Source organism: Cavia porcellus, unplaced genomic scaffold, assembly GCF_034190915.1.
Source record: "Cavia porcellus strain 051 isolate PalLab524CR breed Dunkin Hartley unplaced genomic scaffold, mCavPor4.1 scaffold_17, whole genome shotgun sequence".
Classification (NCBI taxonomy): domain Eukaryota; kingdom Metazoa; phylum Chordata; class Mammalia; order Rodentia; family Caviidae; genus Cavia; species Cavia porcellus.
Window position 1 is genome coordinate 69,024,545 of NW_026947500.1, and position 16,936 is coordinate 69,041,480.

Genomic DNA, 16,936 nt, shown 5'->3' on the forward strand with positions numbered 1-16,936 from the left:
GTAGGAAACTGAAGACTTTTGTAGAAAAGCACTGCTGGAAAGAACACAGCTGTAGCTGTGTGGGTGATGAATCTATCTGTTTACGGATGTCACATTTCTGGGATATCTCACAAAGGAGGCAAAAGTGAGTGTCACTGGATAGGTTCCAAGTCAGAGTTACACAAAAGACAATGAATGATTCCACTGCTCCCACAAACAGCAGAGGGTCCATCATGATAATGTCAGTTGTCCTACACAGCAACAATCAGCTCTGTTTTCTCCCTCGCACCATCAGAATGATTTTCAAAGGCAACTGCACATTAATTTATTTTTCTTTATACTTGGTATTTTCTTATTTTGTATTTTAGTACAGCATTATAGTCATTTTATATGAATATTTTTGTGTTGTGGTACAAATCATTTAAGTTTCCATTATTCCTTAAGGGGAAATTCAGTTTGATGTACAAGTATTTTCGTTACAAATGGGTTTCTGAAGCAAATTATACTTGCAAATCAAGATTGTACTGTAACTTCTATATTTTTCTCTTAACTGATATATTTATATATAGTTAAAAATAGACTTTTCTTTTAAATACATTCTCCACTGTCTGGAGCCTTGTAACTGTGATGCAATCTCTTTTTTGTTTTTTTGATTTTGGACTTTGTATGTAGGAAATAATTTTTTGATCACTGACATGAAGGCTTCTTCTTTACTTGTGAATATTCACATTCAATTCTTACACATAACTCTTTATTCTATTATATGGTGTTATGAGTGTCTAGTTTGATTCCTTTTATTTTAAAGCTGATAAAAATGCAACAAAACAAGACAGAACAAAGTCAATCAAGACAATGCAGTGAAATTGGTACAGAACTTCAGAGTGGGATACCAGGAAAACAATAGTTGGTACCACAGTATGTCTTGTTATCTTCACAGTAGTTGTCCATTCAATCAGGTTGTCTTAGTTACTTTTTACTTGTCGCTGAGATAAAATACCTGAAGCCCAAAGTTGGGAAAGGAAAGGTTTATTTCTTACAGTGTTTGGAGGTTTCAGTCCACACTCAGTTGGCTCCAAGGCAGGCAAGCATGGCTGGGCTCCAGTTCATGGTGGCCGCCAACAGCAAACTTGAACCAGCAAAGAGAAAGACATACCTTCTTCCTGCCATTACATCACATCCTGGTTCCACCCCTATGTGGGTGGAGCACCGATACCATTAATCCAAGCACTAGACAATGAACCATTACAAATGAACAATGCAAACTCATGAGGCCTGGGGGACACATACATAAACCATGACATTCCACCCCTGGCCCCCAGGACTCATGTACATCCTTTATACAAAAGACATTTAGTCCACCTCCAAGAGTTGCCAAAGTCCTAACAGCTTCAGCATTGCTGAACAGTCCAAGTCCCAAGTCTCCTCCATGATCTATGGCAAACTGTAAATGTAACCCCTTTGCAAATGAAACAAGATTAAACATTTCTGAAATGCAAAGGCACAAGATAGACATTACCATTCCAAAAGTTACAAACAGGGTAATATAAAGTATTGGAAACAAAGCAACAAGTCCAGCAACCAGCAGGACGAACATTAAGTCCTAGAGTTCCAAGCTCAGCATCTGAAGCAATCTGGTTGCAAGTTCCAAAAGCCTTGGGTGATTCCACCCCCAGGGCACTTCCAGCGATTTCAACTCCCGCAGCTTTTCTCTTAAATCTTCTCTGCTCGCTTTTTGCAGCTTCCGTTGGATCATCCACATTCCTGGCTTTTCCAAACTTCTGGGGTCTCCACTGCACCTTCGGCTTCACCTTTACATCTTCACAAATTGCCCTCTCAAGGGCACACTGCATGGCCAGCTGGGCCCTTTGCAATTGAGGTGGAAGCCATCTTACCCTCAGAATTCGTGCATTTTCCTTGCACCTAAAATCAGCACCTTGTGGATGCTGCCAAGGTTTGCTGCCAGCTGAAGCAGTAGCCAGGCTTTTCTCTCTTTTGGCTGTAGGGGTCAGTTGCCTGGATCACAGGGCTCTGTTTACCTGATTGTGATGAAAAGCTTCTCTGTGTTGTCGCCATTCTGGAACCTCACGTGGCCTCTGTCTCCATTCTGGAGCATGGCACTCTTCATCTTTGTTATGAGGCTGCACAGGGTGGGGACCTGCTTCCTGGGATGCCCTGGGGCTGTCTTTCTTATCTCTCTGTTTCTCCTCAGGAATCAAAATCTCAACTCTGTCTTTACAATCCACACCCTTCCTGGAATCTTCCTTAGGGCCAAACTCACAGTATTGGAAATTATCCTGCTGGGCTCTTTGCTCCTGATTTGAAACATAAAGCTGGCTAAAAGCCCCCAACAATAGCCATGCCACAGCCTCAATGTTCGATTGCTTTTTAATTTATTTTTCAAGATTAATCAGTCCATTGCCCTTTGTGTCAGTCTCAGGCAAAGTCTCTGGGCAGGAGAAAAATGCAGACAAACTTTCTGCCAAGCCATAACACACATCATGTGGAGTCCAACAACCAATGCAGTCCTTTCCAGCAGAAACCTCCCAAGCCTGGTCTTTACCAAGAGGCTTTCTATCATCAGCCTTCTGGTCTCCTGAGCTCTGACCAGAATCTCCTCTACAGAACAGCCTAAGCTGCTCTAGCTCTATGCATCCAGGCGACATGTCCAAACCTTTCCAAACTCTGCCCACAAGCCATTTCCAAAGCCTCTTGAAAAACATGGCCAGGTATAGTCCCAGCAAACAACCCCACTCCTCGGTACCAAATTCTGTCTTAGTTACTTTTCACTTGTCGCTGAGACAAAATACCTGAAGTCCAAAGTTGGGAAAGGAAAGGTTTATTTCTTACAGTGTTTGGAGGTTTCAGTCCACACTCAGTTGGCTCCAAGACAGGCAAGCATGGCTGGGCTCCAGTTCATGGCGGCCGCCAACAGCAAACTCGAACCAGCAAAGAGAAAGACATACTTTCTTCCTGCCATTACATCACATCCTGGCTCCACCCCTATGTGGGTGGAGCACTGACACCGTCAATCCAAGCACTAGACAATGAACCATTACAAATGAACAATGCAAACTCATGAGGCCTGGGGGACACATACATAAACCATGACACAGGTATAGCAAAATCAAACCAAAAACAGAACACTATAAAAATGTTAAAACACAATATTCAACAGAGCAAAAGAATTCGTCAGAACAAAGCAAAACAATGAAAATAATATTGGCCTTCAAAGACAAGGTACAAGGAAATCGCCCATATTTGCTATATTGCTTATGGTCATCCTCCCAAGAGATGCTCAGACCTCTGGCCCCAGGCCAGCATAATCAAGCCAATAATACAAGCATTTTGTGGCTTTATGTGCCTTAGTTGCTATCAACTCCAGTCCTTGACAACATCTAGTTGCTAAGGGGAGGTGGAGGGCACAGGACGTCTGATTCCCACCCACCAACCATTAGGCTCACAGGAGACAGTGACCTGTTCTCCCTGGCCCAGCTGTGGCTTGCTCACACCACCACTTACCAGAAAGGCTGGCTCATTGCTTTCTTGGTTGGTCCACCATGTTCCAACATGGGTGATTCTTGGGAGATGCTAACTTGTCCTCCTAAATTAGTTCTTTTATTACATTTACATAGGAGTTTTTTCTCCAGGGTTTGTTCCTGGTAACTGGCCCTATTTGACTATAAATTTGTAAATTTACTTCATGAATTCCTATCCTATTCCATTATTCTTTATTGTGCTTTCATGCCTGTGACAAAGTTCATTTCCTTAATAATGATATTTTTGCAAAAATAAACCTTGCTATATTATTTTCTGAAATTTAGCACACTGGTTTTCACTCAATTGGTTATCAAAACTGTCATGTTTTCTGGAGAAATAAATATGATTTTTGATGATCTCACCCTCCCCCTATCGAGAGCAGCACCTCTGAGTTAGGCCTCTTCTGTGCAGGATCCTGGCTAGGTGTTGTAGATCCAGCACCACTCCAAGCCTGATATACAATAAATGGCCAGGCTCAATGCTCAGAATGGAAACAAGTGCAGTCTCTTGTAAGAATTTCTTCACAAAGATGACCACAGAGGAGGATGAGACACCATTTTCATGCTTGCTGCACTGTAGTAATCAAACTGAAGAGCCGAGGCATAAACTGAAGTTTTATTGGATTTTATATGATCTTGGGGGGTCTCAATTCACATCATCTTTAATTAGCAATATTAAATGAGATGATCATCATCTCCAAGTGCTTTCAAATATTAATGCAACAAAAAGAGGAGGGCAGGAATGGCCACAAATTTCTTCGGTGCTTACTTTACTAAGGAGGATGTTAATGGAACAGGTTCCATACACTAAAACAGGTCCACTTTTAAATGACTTATTTGATTTTATTTCCCTTTTCATGGAAAAATTGAGCATTCCAGATTTTTCATTTCCCAACACTGTCAAGTACTCAAGCCTGTGATACTAATTGCATGTAGATTATTGTTCAATCACCAGAGTATCAGCTATCTTCAGGAATTACCATGTCCGCTCAATACTGCTAACACTATTCCAGTATAAAATATGTGACATTTAAAGCCTTTAAGCTGTAAAATTGTAAAAAATGTAAACTGCAGCTATAAAACTGAGTTATGCTGTGCAATACTAATTTTTTTGTATTATTGCACTTTACCTCATTTTTCCACACAGCTGGCACAGGCCCTGAGATCAGACTGTCCCTGTCACAAAGCCTCTTGATGAACATTTAAATCCTCCACTCTTGGGCAGTAGTAAAAGAGACTCAGCAGATAACTGACCACAGTATAAATGACTAAACCCACCAAACCCTTTCTGGTAGAACGTGTTACAGTGAGATCAATGTATGTACCAAGATTTGGCCCACAAAATCAGCAAATGACAGACAGATGAGAGCCAAAGATGGAAAAGGATTTACAAGTATTTTTTGTGAATGTGATTTTAGAATGGTAGCATAAATTTAGAGTAAGATCATAAAAATGGGAATAAATCATATACGGTCTTACAAAATACTGAATGACAGTAAAGAAGTGTCAGAAGAGCTAAGATTAAGTAGTTGAGAAATGTCTCAAAAGAAACTAGAAATTTCCACATCCTGTAAGTAAATAAACTGCAAAACCACCACAATATACAGGTGACAGTCCAAACCACTAAATAAAAATAAAACAGTAAGAAGCAAGAGAATCAAGGATTCAAGCCAACTTGGAAATTCAGAAGGAGATAGACTGCCAAAATCTGATCATAAGGTATTGCATTCAGAAATGTGTCAGACTCTGTGGGAAAAAAGATATAGACATATCGATGTCAGAGATGACTGCAGTTAGGATGTCCACAATCACCTTTGTGATGGTGGCAGACATAAAATAGACACCAGACAAGCACTGGTTTAAGAGGAGGAATGCATGGGGCTGTTGAAGAGAAGATCAGAGCCGACTGGCAGGATGATAAGCAAGTTTCCAAGTCCTGGCACCAAGTTCATAGGCAAGAACTGTCCACAGAGGATGCACCACAGGTCTGGAACCTCTGACACTCCCAGAGATGGTATTCTGAGAATCTGTCGCATTTTTGGTTCTGTGCTGCATGGACACATTTTGAAGACAAGAAAAGAATGTTAAGAAGAGGAACTGTAGAATGGCGAACCAAGCAGTCAGTACTAATTTGGATTCAGGGTGCCACAAATATTTACATTCCTCCTTTTCTGACTACTTGCAAAGATTGATGATGCATAGTTAGAAAATTGCTATCACTCAGTTAACTTCTAGGAGTTTCATTTGTCTTTCAACTTCTAATTCATTTCCTTTGTAGATTTAATTTTTTCATTTTTAATCTCTGTAATATAAGGGAGACTTCGTGAAAATGGAAAGGAGTCAGGTGATAGGGAAATAGAAGGACAAAGAGTTATTTAAAGGAGGAAATAACCATAGTGTGTCATTTGAATTAAAATAATGACAAAATGGAACATATTATGTATAATATATGTGCACTTGTAAATATTGAGTATAATATGAAAAATGGCTTGGGTAAAGCCATTTTTTTCATATCATAATATGTAAAATAATTTTTAATTCTAATTTGAATGAAGCATCTATGGTTTCAGTTTTAAAACATAAATATCAGGGCAGATATTTGACTTTGGGTACTTAAGTTTTAGAGAAATTCAGAAGATGATATGCCAGGTTATAAATAGCTGTGCACCTGAGACATTAGAAGATGCTCACCAAGATCCACATGTACTTGCAAATGAGGTAAACAGAAAACCAAAACACAAGAAGGAACCTGAGAAGCCTACCAGGTGAATTCTGGCATTGGGTTTATTTAAGAAAGAAGCTGGGTCATCTCTGGGTCCCAGTGCCATTGTATTCCAGGTCCATTAAGCAGGCAAATTTGGGGAAATTCTGATAAAGGAATGATTGGAGGGCAGCAGTGGCTGCTGGGCTGTGGTTAGGATCCGGTTAACAGCCAACTTCCAGTACTCACTGCTCTAACTATCTTCCTGTCCTTACACGAAGAGACAGCACAGCAAGAGAGATTTCCACAAGAGATGGATGCTCAGATCATGGCACTAAATGAGGAGACATCAGAGAATCATTCAGAGAGTTACTGAGTTGTGACTGGCAAGCTCCAGGGACAGAGAGGATCAAGGCCATGGTCTTAGTTGGGGACCTAGAGCCAGACATTGAGGGATCCATTTGAAAGGGACAATGAGGGACATAAGTGACTACAGGGACACAAAGAGAATGTGACCAATATGATCCAGGCTGGAGAAAAGACAAGTGCAGGAGCAGTTACAGATTCTAGCCTACCACCAACACCCCCATCACCAAGCCCTAGGTGCCTAGGATCCATCCCTTAGATCAGCTTCCAAACTGCTGAGCTCAGTACCCATACAGAATCCTTCCAATTGCACACTAAAAGCTGCTCAGTTCGCTGTCTATGTCTGCTTCAAGAACTGTCTCCTGTCAAGTTTTAAATGCCACTGGGTTCTCAAGTTACATAGAAAGTCTTTTTGTGTCATGGACCAAGATTTTGGTGCTGGAGAAAAACCAAGGCTTGACCTAGTGTGCTGGATCAGAGTTGGGTAGTAAAGCAGACAAAAGCATCTGCCAGGACCATGACGGAAGAAAAGGGATAGAGATTGAGGAAACACCTCAAAATAGCAAGAGAAGACTGGGCACTGGATCATTTCTGTTGTGTTTTTCCCCCTCTACTACAGTTGAAGTTGCTTGGACATGAGACAGAGTCAGAAACCTCAGACCAGCACTACAGAGGAGCCCAGATGAAATCCAGCAGACATCTGCCTGCAGAGGGAGGGAAAAGCAGTCTTGGCAATCTATCCAGACCCCTTCCCAGTCTCTTCAGTCTCTGGGAGGTAATAGAACAAGTGCTTGGAGGGAAGACAGCTCAAGCTCCTACGAGCACACACCAGTCCTCATGACCACCACGCAGAACCAGAGCTCAGTGCACACAACGCTGCTGGAATAGAGGGGAGAACTCTCGGCGAGCATCCTACCCGTGCTGCAAACCGAGAGGAAGCATCACGTTTGTGCTTCTCCTTTCATTTGCTATAGCTTTTTCAGTTTTAATTTTCTATAAGTGCATGTGTGCTGTATAGAAGGATTACATTCTTTGTGGGAAGTTTATTGTTGTACATAATACATATAAACACCACCACTGAAAGAACATTTAATTTAATCACAATACCTGAATCTCAAATTCTCCATGGTCTTTTAGCATGTCTCTTTCTGTCTGTTTCTCTATGATTCTGTCTTTGTCTCTGTCTCTCTCTCTCTCTCTATCTTGCTCTGTCTCTGTCTCTCTCTCTCTCAGGAATTGAACTCAGGACCTCACATTTGCCAGACAGATGTTGTGCCACTAAGCTTTAACTGTGCCTCTTTGTAGATTTTCTATAAATCAGAGTTCAGAATCACTGCCCTAAATAGTTACTGGCATTTAGAAATGATCAATTAACATTCCACCTTTTCATTGTTAAAAAACAATAGTTTGAAAATGTAAATGTCTATAATTTTCTTCATAATTTGACTAATTACCTGTGAAATGTGAATTATTTTTGTTTACATGATTCCATTGACTTGCATACTTCTTTCCCAAGGGAATCTACTGTAGTGGATTTGGTGGCCAGGTTTGGTTCTCAATATTTACATGCCAGTATTGGTATAAAGTTATCTTAAGAACTTGCCAGAAAGCACCTACAGCGCATCTCAGAAGTATCATGACCCTCTTGCTCTTGAAATATATTAGTTTACCTCAACATGTAGATTTGACTCTCTGTGAAAACATACAGCTGGACCAGATGCTTGAACTCACCCATGGCATTTCCTGATGTAGGTCTGTTATTAACTTGAAACTTTATTTCAATTTTCTTACTTCAGCTTCCTGAGGAAACATACATTCATCACTCAGCTCTCACTGTGTCTCCCATTAGGGGAGAAGGAAATAGAAAGTTTCATGAAGTAGTGTGAACACCCTTGAGTGGGCTACTCATTTTTAAATACTTAGTTTAGAATTGTACACAAATGCTACATCAAAATTAAAAAATGTATATGATCTTGGTCTATCTGATCAATCTGGTTGGCTGGGTATATTTGTAAATACCCAGGCAATCTATTGTCAGTGTTATAACTATTTATTGAGAATGTCTTCAGTTGAGGTTCTTAATTGATCTGTGTTACACCACACCGGGAGAATATTTTGTGTCCTTAACTACTTCTAGGTATACACATATAACTATGTATATAAGGGTGTGAGTTAGATAACCACACTATTAATTCAATGTTAGTTCATTAAAAGGATAGTTTGTGCTGTCTTTTGTTTGATTGTACCTTCATCTTTTATGCTTAGATCTTGTAACTTGAACAATTACTTCTAAGGTGTCAATGTGAACTATACTAACTAGTGTTGATTTCGTACTGTTTGTTTTGGAAATTCTGTATTATTTCTACCCTTTTTACTGGTTGGCTTCTTAAAAATAAAAAGAATATGTAATATCCTTAGAATACTTTTGTTCATTGTATTATTTTAAGAAGAACAAAACAAAACAAAACAAAACAGAACAAGATAGAACAAGGAAGATCAGAGCTTAAACATTGCAAATACCACAGGATTTCAGAACAAGACAAGAGGAAATCAACAGTGGCTACCATAATGTTTCTTGTTTTCATCAAAATAGTTGTTCATACCGTCTCACACAATAAATTAATACAAATCAACATAATATAAAAGCTATCAAAACAAAAGAAAAAGATCTTTAAGGGTTTTCAAGACCAGACACTAGGAAATCAATAATGGCTACCATAATGTCTCTTGTTTTCTTCAGAACAGCAGTCCATAACTTCATACATATTGAAATCAAATAGTTGAAAATAGACTAACATCAATCAGACTCAAATGATCAGATAATATGCAAGGGATAATTTTGATTCTTTTGCATTTAATTAAGCATGTTCTATGAGCTAGTATATGGTGTATTTTAGAGAATGTTCCATGTGAAGCTGAGAAGAATGTATAATCTGATGTTGGGTGGAATACTCTATACAGATCTGCTAAGGCCATTTGGTCACATGTTTGATTCATTTCTGTTTGTTCCTTCTCATTTCTTGTCTAGTTCATCTGTCTCTTTGTGTCAAAGGGTATTGAAGTCTCACATTAGAATTGTGTTGTTGCTTATTTGATTTTTCATTTATATTTTCCTTTGTTTTACATAGCTGGTGTTCCCATATTTGGTGCATATATGCTTAAGATGATCTCTTCCTCTTGAATTTTTTACCTAAGTAGTACATACTGACCTTTTTAAAATCTCTTCAGATCATTCTTGGTTTGAAGTTCACATTGTCTGCAAACAGAATAGCTACCCCTGCTTTTTGGGAGGAGGTGGTTCCTATTGCATGAAATATTGTTTTCCATTTTAACTTTCAATCTATGAATTTCCATTTGGGCTAGATAAGTTTCTTGTATACAGCATATGGTTGGATGTTTTCGTTTTTTATTTAAAGAGTAAAACAAAACAAAACAAGACAATAAAAGGCTACAAGTGATACAGACTTTCAAGAGAAAAAATATACAGTAAGAATTAACTAGTTAATTGATTACATATTGTCATCTCAGAAACAGTTGTCCAGGTTACAAAATTAAAACATACAAAGTGGACATTAACAGTGAGGTTGCAGACAGTTCTGTTTAATGATCCAACAAAAACTCAGTAATATGGTTTTATATCCTACACACTTAAATACACTTGCAGTTATACCCTTTAGATCACTTTCTTTCCTCCCTTATTTACGCCAGCAATTACACATTTTGGGTTCCATTACTCCCAAAGTTCTTATAACTTTTTCTCTGAAGAGGAAAAGAAAAAAAAGAAACAAGACAAAACAAAATACCCTGCAATACTTTCATTCTCGTGAATGGTTTCACACTGTCTTGATAAGTTTGATGCTATAGTATACGAAGTTAGACTCAAATAAGTCAAGGAAAGAGACACTATGGTAACTACTATTAATGTTAGGCTATCTGATGGTGAAACACAATAATGCTTAAAATGTTCGGTTCTGACCTGAGATGCTCTTTTTTATCTCAATCTCCCTCTTTTTTAAAAAAACTTGATTTATTTCTTAGTATCTTTTAATTAAGGGAAATCTAAATTAAAAATAGCAGGATATTTTATAGTAACTTTTTTGTTTTCCTATTAACCTGACTTGAACCCTTGTGTTTTTCTCCACATCTTGTTCCGATTGATTTTATTATATTCTGTTTTGTTTAATAGTATCAAATTTGAGGGTATAAGCAACCACTTTGAAGGCAACCAGATATTCTATGATGCCCATTATGGTTTGACTATTATCTTCTTTGTATGTCCTGTAAGGTCTTCAATGTGGGTTTTATTGGTCTTGCTCTGTACTGTTTTGTTCAATTCTCTTATACCAGCTGATACAGGCACCTCTTTTTAGGATAACAAGAGGCATAGTGGTAACCATTGTTGATCACCTAGTAATCTATTTTTGCATTATATACTATGTTCATTCTCCTGTTCTAACTGACTGTGTTTTGCTTTGTCACATTGGGTTGGAAGTTTTCTTGACCCATTCTGCCAGTCTGTTTCTGTTAATTGGTGAATTGAGGCCTTTTACATTAATGGTTATAACTGATACATATTGAATCATTATTGTCATGCTACCTTTCTGCAGTTGGTTCTTTTTTTTTTTGTTTTTTTTCTTTTTCCTTTTTATCCATACCGGGGATCGAACTTACAACTGCCTGCTTGCAAGGCAGGCACTTATGCCCTGAGCTAAATCCCCAGCCCCATGCAATTGGTTCTTTATCTTTCTTCTCTTTTTGTATTTTTTGGTCCTGGAGAACAAACTCATGACCTCATGCTTGCCAGGCAGATGCTTATGCTGCTGAGCTAAATCGCCTCCACTGTCTTTTATTGTCTGCCATGCTTAGTGGATTTTTTTCTGTCAGTATACTTAGATTTGTAGTTGATTTGTGTCTACTTAAAGTGTCTTTCAGTATTCTTTGCAGAGTTTGTTTGAATTTCTTCAGCTATTCTTTGTTGTAGAAGTTTCTTATTTCTAAATCAGTTTTGAATGATTGTTTTGTAGGGTACATCAATCTGGTTGGAATGCATTTTCCTTTAGCACCTGAAATATTTCACCCTACGGTCTTTTTACTTCATTGTTTGTTTGACAAGTCTGTTGTGATTCTGCTGGGTTTCCCTTATAGACAATTTGTCTCTTTTCTCTAGCAGCTTTTAATATTCTGTTCAGTTGAATTTCAGGGATGGTGATTATCATTTGTCTGAGTGTGGATTTATTTTGGTTATGGATAATTGGAGTTGTACATGCTTCACTTATCTGTATATCAGTATCCTTTCCCACGTTGGGAAACTTTGTGCTGTTCCTGTTGTAAATAGTCTTTTGATATCATTTGCACTGTCACCTTCTTTTTCATTGCCACTTATCAATCGTATATTGTTTTGCTTTCATCATCTTGCAACTGTTGCATTATTATTTCCTGATTCCTTATTATTTGTCAAAAATCTTTCCTTTCCTGTTCACTAGCTGCAATCTTGTCTTCTATGTCTGAAAGTATATCTTCACACTCACACAAGCTATTTTGCAAGGTTTCAATGGATTTTTTAAATTTTCTGGATATCTCCTTGTATCCCTTTTATGCATTCTATTGCTTTCTTATATTGTTCATGCAGATTTTACACCACTAAAAGAAAGTTTAGAACTTATGCAGATACTACAATTATTTCTGTTTCAAATAAAGTGTGATATCTTTATAGAAACAGTAAGTTTCTTGATGGATAAAATTGTGAGTAGGCACTGCAGTGTTAAATGATACAAAATGTTAAAATACACCTCAGGCCCATTCACAATATTACAACCTTCTATTTATGATTAAATTATTGTTTCTATACCTATGAAAATCTCTGATAGGATCTTTGAAATATTAAACCCAGTAGCGATTATGAAATGAAGATACAAGTGTCAGATGTCCATAATATACATACAAAAAAGATCTGTGCTTGGTCTCTAGTATTTATTTATTTATTTATTTAAAAAAGAAAAATATTAATAAATAATGTCACAGAATTTCAAAAAAAGAGGATAGGAAATTAACAATGGTTACTGTATTGCATATTTTTATCTTCAAATAGGTGCTTAGATTACAATATGTAGGCTTGCAAAACTGCTGCAATGCTATAAACTCAAACCATTCCATGCAGTGAACTAATAGAAATTAGCAGCATAGTTGTCATAGCTATCTTCCGTGTGTACATATTTTTCTTTTTCTTTCTTTTCCTTCTTTTTTTGATTCTGTCATCCAAGTTCTCTCCTTTTGAGCAGTTTCTTTTCCTTTATCAGTGTCTATCATATGTTTTGGATCTTATATGTACTTTCACTTTCTTACACTAGGGAGACAATCTGATGTTTACATATGCAAGTCTGATTTATTTCACTTATGAGTATGGTCTCTAGTTGCATCCATTTACCTATAAGAGCCTTCTTCACATCTGAGTAGTATTACTTTGCATTAAAAATACCACACTTTTAAAATCTATTCATTGGTTTATGAACATTTGGGTTCTTTCCTAGATTCAGCCATTACAAATTGTGCTGCTATAAACATGGGCACACAAATAACACTGTGGTATGCTGTTCTTAATTATTCAGGGAAATACCCAGAAGGGATATAGCTGTGTCCAATGAGACTTCTATTATTACTTTTTGGGGAATCTCTACACTGATTTCCACAATGGTTCTTCCAGTGTACACTCCCACCAAAAGTGAAGAAGTATTCCTTTTTCCCCACAGCCCTGTCATTAGTTACTGGTTGATTTCTTGATGATAGAAATTTTTGGGGTGTAAGATAGAATCTCAATTTGCTGTTGTTTCAATTTGCATTTCTAGAATGACAAATGATTTTGAACATTTTTTATATATTTATTTACCCTTTGATGTCTTCATCAGAGAAGTGCATATTCATCTCAGATCCCCATTTTTTGAATTGGGTCTTTCTGGGGCCTTGATTTTTTAAAAATTCTTTATATGATCTACATAAAAGTCCTTTGTTGACAGTTGGCTAAAACTTTTTCTCTCTATGAGTTTTCCATTCACTCTGTTGGTGGTTTCTTCCTATCTGCAAAAACTTTTGATTTCCCTTTTCATAGTGCTATAATTTTCTTTTTTTAAAATTTTATTTAAAAGGAAAAAGAGAAAAACACAAAACAAAACAAAGTGGTGTAAGGGTACACGTAATAGAGAACTACAAAAAAAAAAACAGTAAGAAATCACCTGTTAATAGACTACATATTATCATCTTAGAAATAGTTGCTCAAATCACAGTATCAAAGCATACAAAGTGGACATTCAAACAGAGACACTGCAAACAGCTGTGTTCAATGATCCAAAAACATTAATATAGTCAGCTATTTAACACCCCTAAACACACTTGCTGTTATATCCGTTAGAGCTCTTTTTTTTTCCTCTCTTTTTTACAACAAAATTTACACATTTTGGATTTTATTACTCCTTAGTTCTTATTACTTTTTTGGGGGGGAGAGAATAAAGTCAAATTTGGCAAAACAAAGCTGTCAGTCAAAACCAAGGATAGACATAGCACATGATGTAAAACAGAGTACAAAGTTATCATTTGTTACATTGATTTCTAAGTATTTTATTTTTTGGATGCTATTGTGAAGGGTGTGGTTTCTCTTATTTCTCTCTCATGGAAATTTTTATTTGTGTACAGGAATACTATTGATTTTTGAGTGTTGACTTTGTATCAAACTACAATAGTGAATTTGCTTATTAATTCTAGATGTCTTTTGGTGGAGTTTTTGGGGTCTGCTTTGTAAAGGATCATATCATCTGTGAATAATGATCACTTAAATTATTCCTTTCCTTTCTTTATTCCTTTTATGTCTTTCTCTTATCTAATTCCTCTGGGTAATGTTTCCAGAACTGTTGAATAGAAGTACTGACAGTGGACATCCTTGCCTTGTTTCTGATTTTAGAGTGAAGCCTATTTTGGATCATTTGGTATGATGGTTGGTTTGTCACAGATGGGTTTTTTCAGGTTGCGGTAATGACCATCTATTCCAATTTTCTGTAGCATATTTATCATGAATCAGTGTTGGACTTTACCAAAAGCCTCTATCTGTTGAGATGATCGTGTGAGTTTTGTCTTTTTCTCTGTTAATATAGTATATAACATTTATTGATTCCCATAGTTTGAGCCCTTCCAGGGATAAATTCCATTTGGTTGTGGTGTTTAAATTTTTTGATAATTTGATGAATTCTGTTTGTTAATATTTTAATGAGGATTTTGGCATCGATGTTCATTGGAAAGATTGACCAGCAGTTCTCTTTATCCATTTCATCATTTTCTGGCTTTGTTATCAGAGTAATACTTGCCTCCAGGAACTAACTAGAAAGAATGCTTTCTCTTTTAATTTCATTAATTATTTGAGGAGTGTTTGTATTAAATCTCTATATTTCTTTCAGAATTCTGCTGTGAATGCATCAGGACCTGTGCTTTTATTTGTTTTAGTAAGTTTTAAATTCATTTTCTATTTTATTGACATATTGAATAATTCACAAATTTTATATGTTCTTGATTCAGCTTTGGTCATTTGTACGTTTCTAGGAATCTGTTCATTGTTTCTGTGTTTTTCAGCCTCTGACAGTGAAGATTTTCAAAGTAGTTATTGATGAATTCTGCATTTCCACAAGATCTTTAACAATTTTTCTGCTTTCATTTCTTAATGTATGAAATTGAATTTTTTCTTTCCCTTTTTGATAAGGCTGACAGGGGATGTATCAATTTTATTTATTGTTGTGAAGAAGCAACTCTTTGATTAATTAAATCTTTGTATTCTTATTTTAGTCTAAATTGCAGTAATTTCTGCTCTGATAATTATAGTACCCTTTCTTGTATGGGTTTTGGATTTGTCTTCCTCTCTTCTCTCTTTCTGGTGAGAATTTACTACTGTAAATTTTCCTCTTACGCTGGCTTTCATTGCAATCTACAGTTCAGGTAATTTGCCTTTAATTTTCACTTGACTGTACATATTGTTTGATTCAATTTTTATCTTAATCTGTAATCCCTTGGGTTGTTCATGAGGGTGCTACTTAATTCCAATTTTTTAACTTATCAACTGGCAATTTCTTACCTTTTGTTTGTCTGTAATTTAGAATTATTTCTACCCTTTTTTTTAATCTCCATGTATTTTTTTTTCGTTTCCTTTTCTTTAAATAAAAAAAATTCCAATTTTTTATGAAAGTCTTACGGTTTCTTTTGCCATTGATTTCCAATTTCATTGCACTGTGGTCTGACAATATTCATGGGGTATTTTCAATTCCTTTAACTTGCTCAGGCATGTTCTGTGAACTAGTAAGAGGCCTATTTCAGAGACTGTCCCATGTGCACCTGACAAGAATTTATATTTTGATGTTGTTGGGTGCAACTTTCTATAAACGTTTACTAAATCTATTTGTTTACAGGTTTGTTTCAGCTCTGCTATTTTTTTGGCTGACCTTTGTCTGCTTGAGGTATCTCTTTGTGTCAATGAAGTGTTAAGGTACCTTTTTGTAATTGTGTTATTGCTTTAATATTTCATTTCCAGTAATATTTGTCTTGCATAGTTGGATGCTCCTGTATTTGGTGTACATATTTTTATGATGTTGCCTCTTCATCTTGAGTTTTTCTCCTCACATGTATGTAGTGACATCTGTGTATCTTTTGATCATTTTGGTTTGAGATTCACATTTTCTACAAAAGAATAGCTACCCTTGCTTTTTTCTGGATTCCTGCTTCATGGAATATTGTTTTCCATTCTTTGATTTTTCAGTCTATGAGTTTCTTTTTGAGGTAAATATGTTTCTTGGATGCAGCATTTTGTTGAATCTTGGTTCTTGATCGATTCTGCTAATCTGTTTCTTCTGGCTGGTGTGTTGAGGCCATTTATATTAATGGTTATGATTAGTATCATCAGCTGATCTTTGTCATGCTGTTGTCCTTGCTTTTCCTTTCTTTTTAATTTGCTAGCCCTGCCTTTTGATATCTTTCTGATATTTGTCTTGGAAATATAGTCATTTTTATCTCTATACTACCTTTTAGTAATCTTTTTAGATTTGGCTTGATGGTCCTAAATCTCTTCTGTTGTTCTGTGTCATGGAAGAATTTTATTGCTCCATTAATTTTGAGAAATAATATTGCAGGGTACATCAATCTGGTTTGGTAGTTGTTTTCTTTCAAGACTTGGAAAACTTCATTCCAAATTCTTTTTGACTTGAGGGTTTGTGTTGAGAAGTGTGCCATGATTTTGATTAACTTACCTTCAGAGGTGATCCGTTTCTTTTCTCTAGCAGCTTTTAATATCCTTTCTTGTGCTGAGTATCTGGAATCTTGATTATTATAT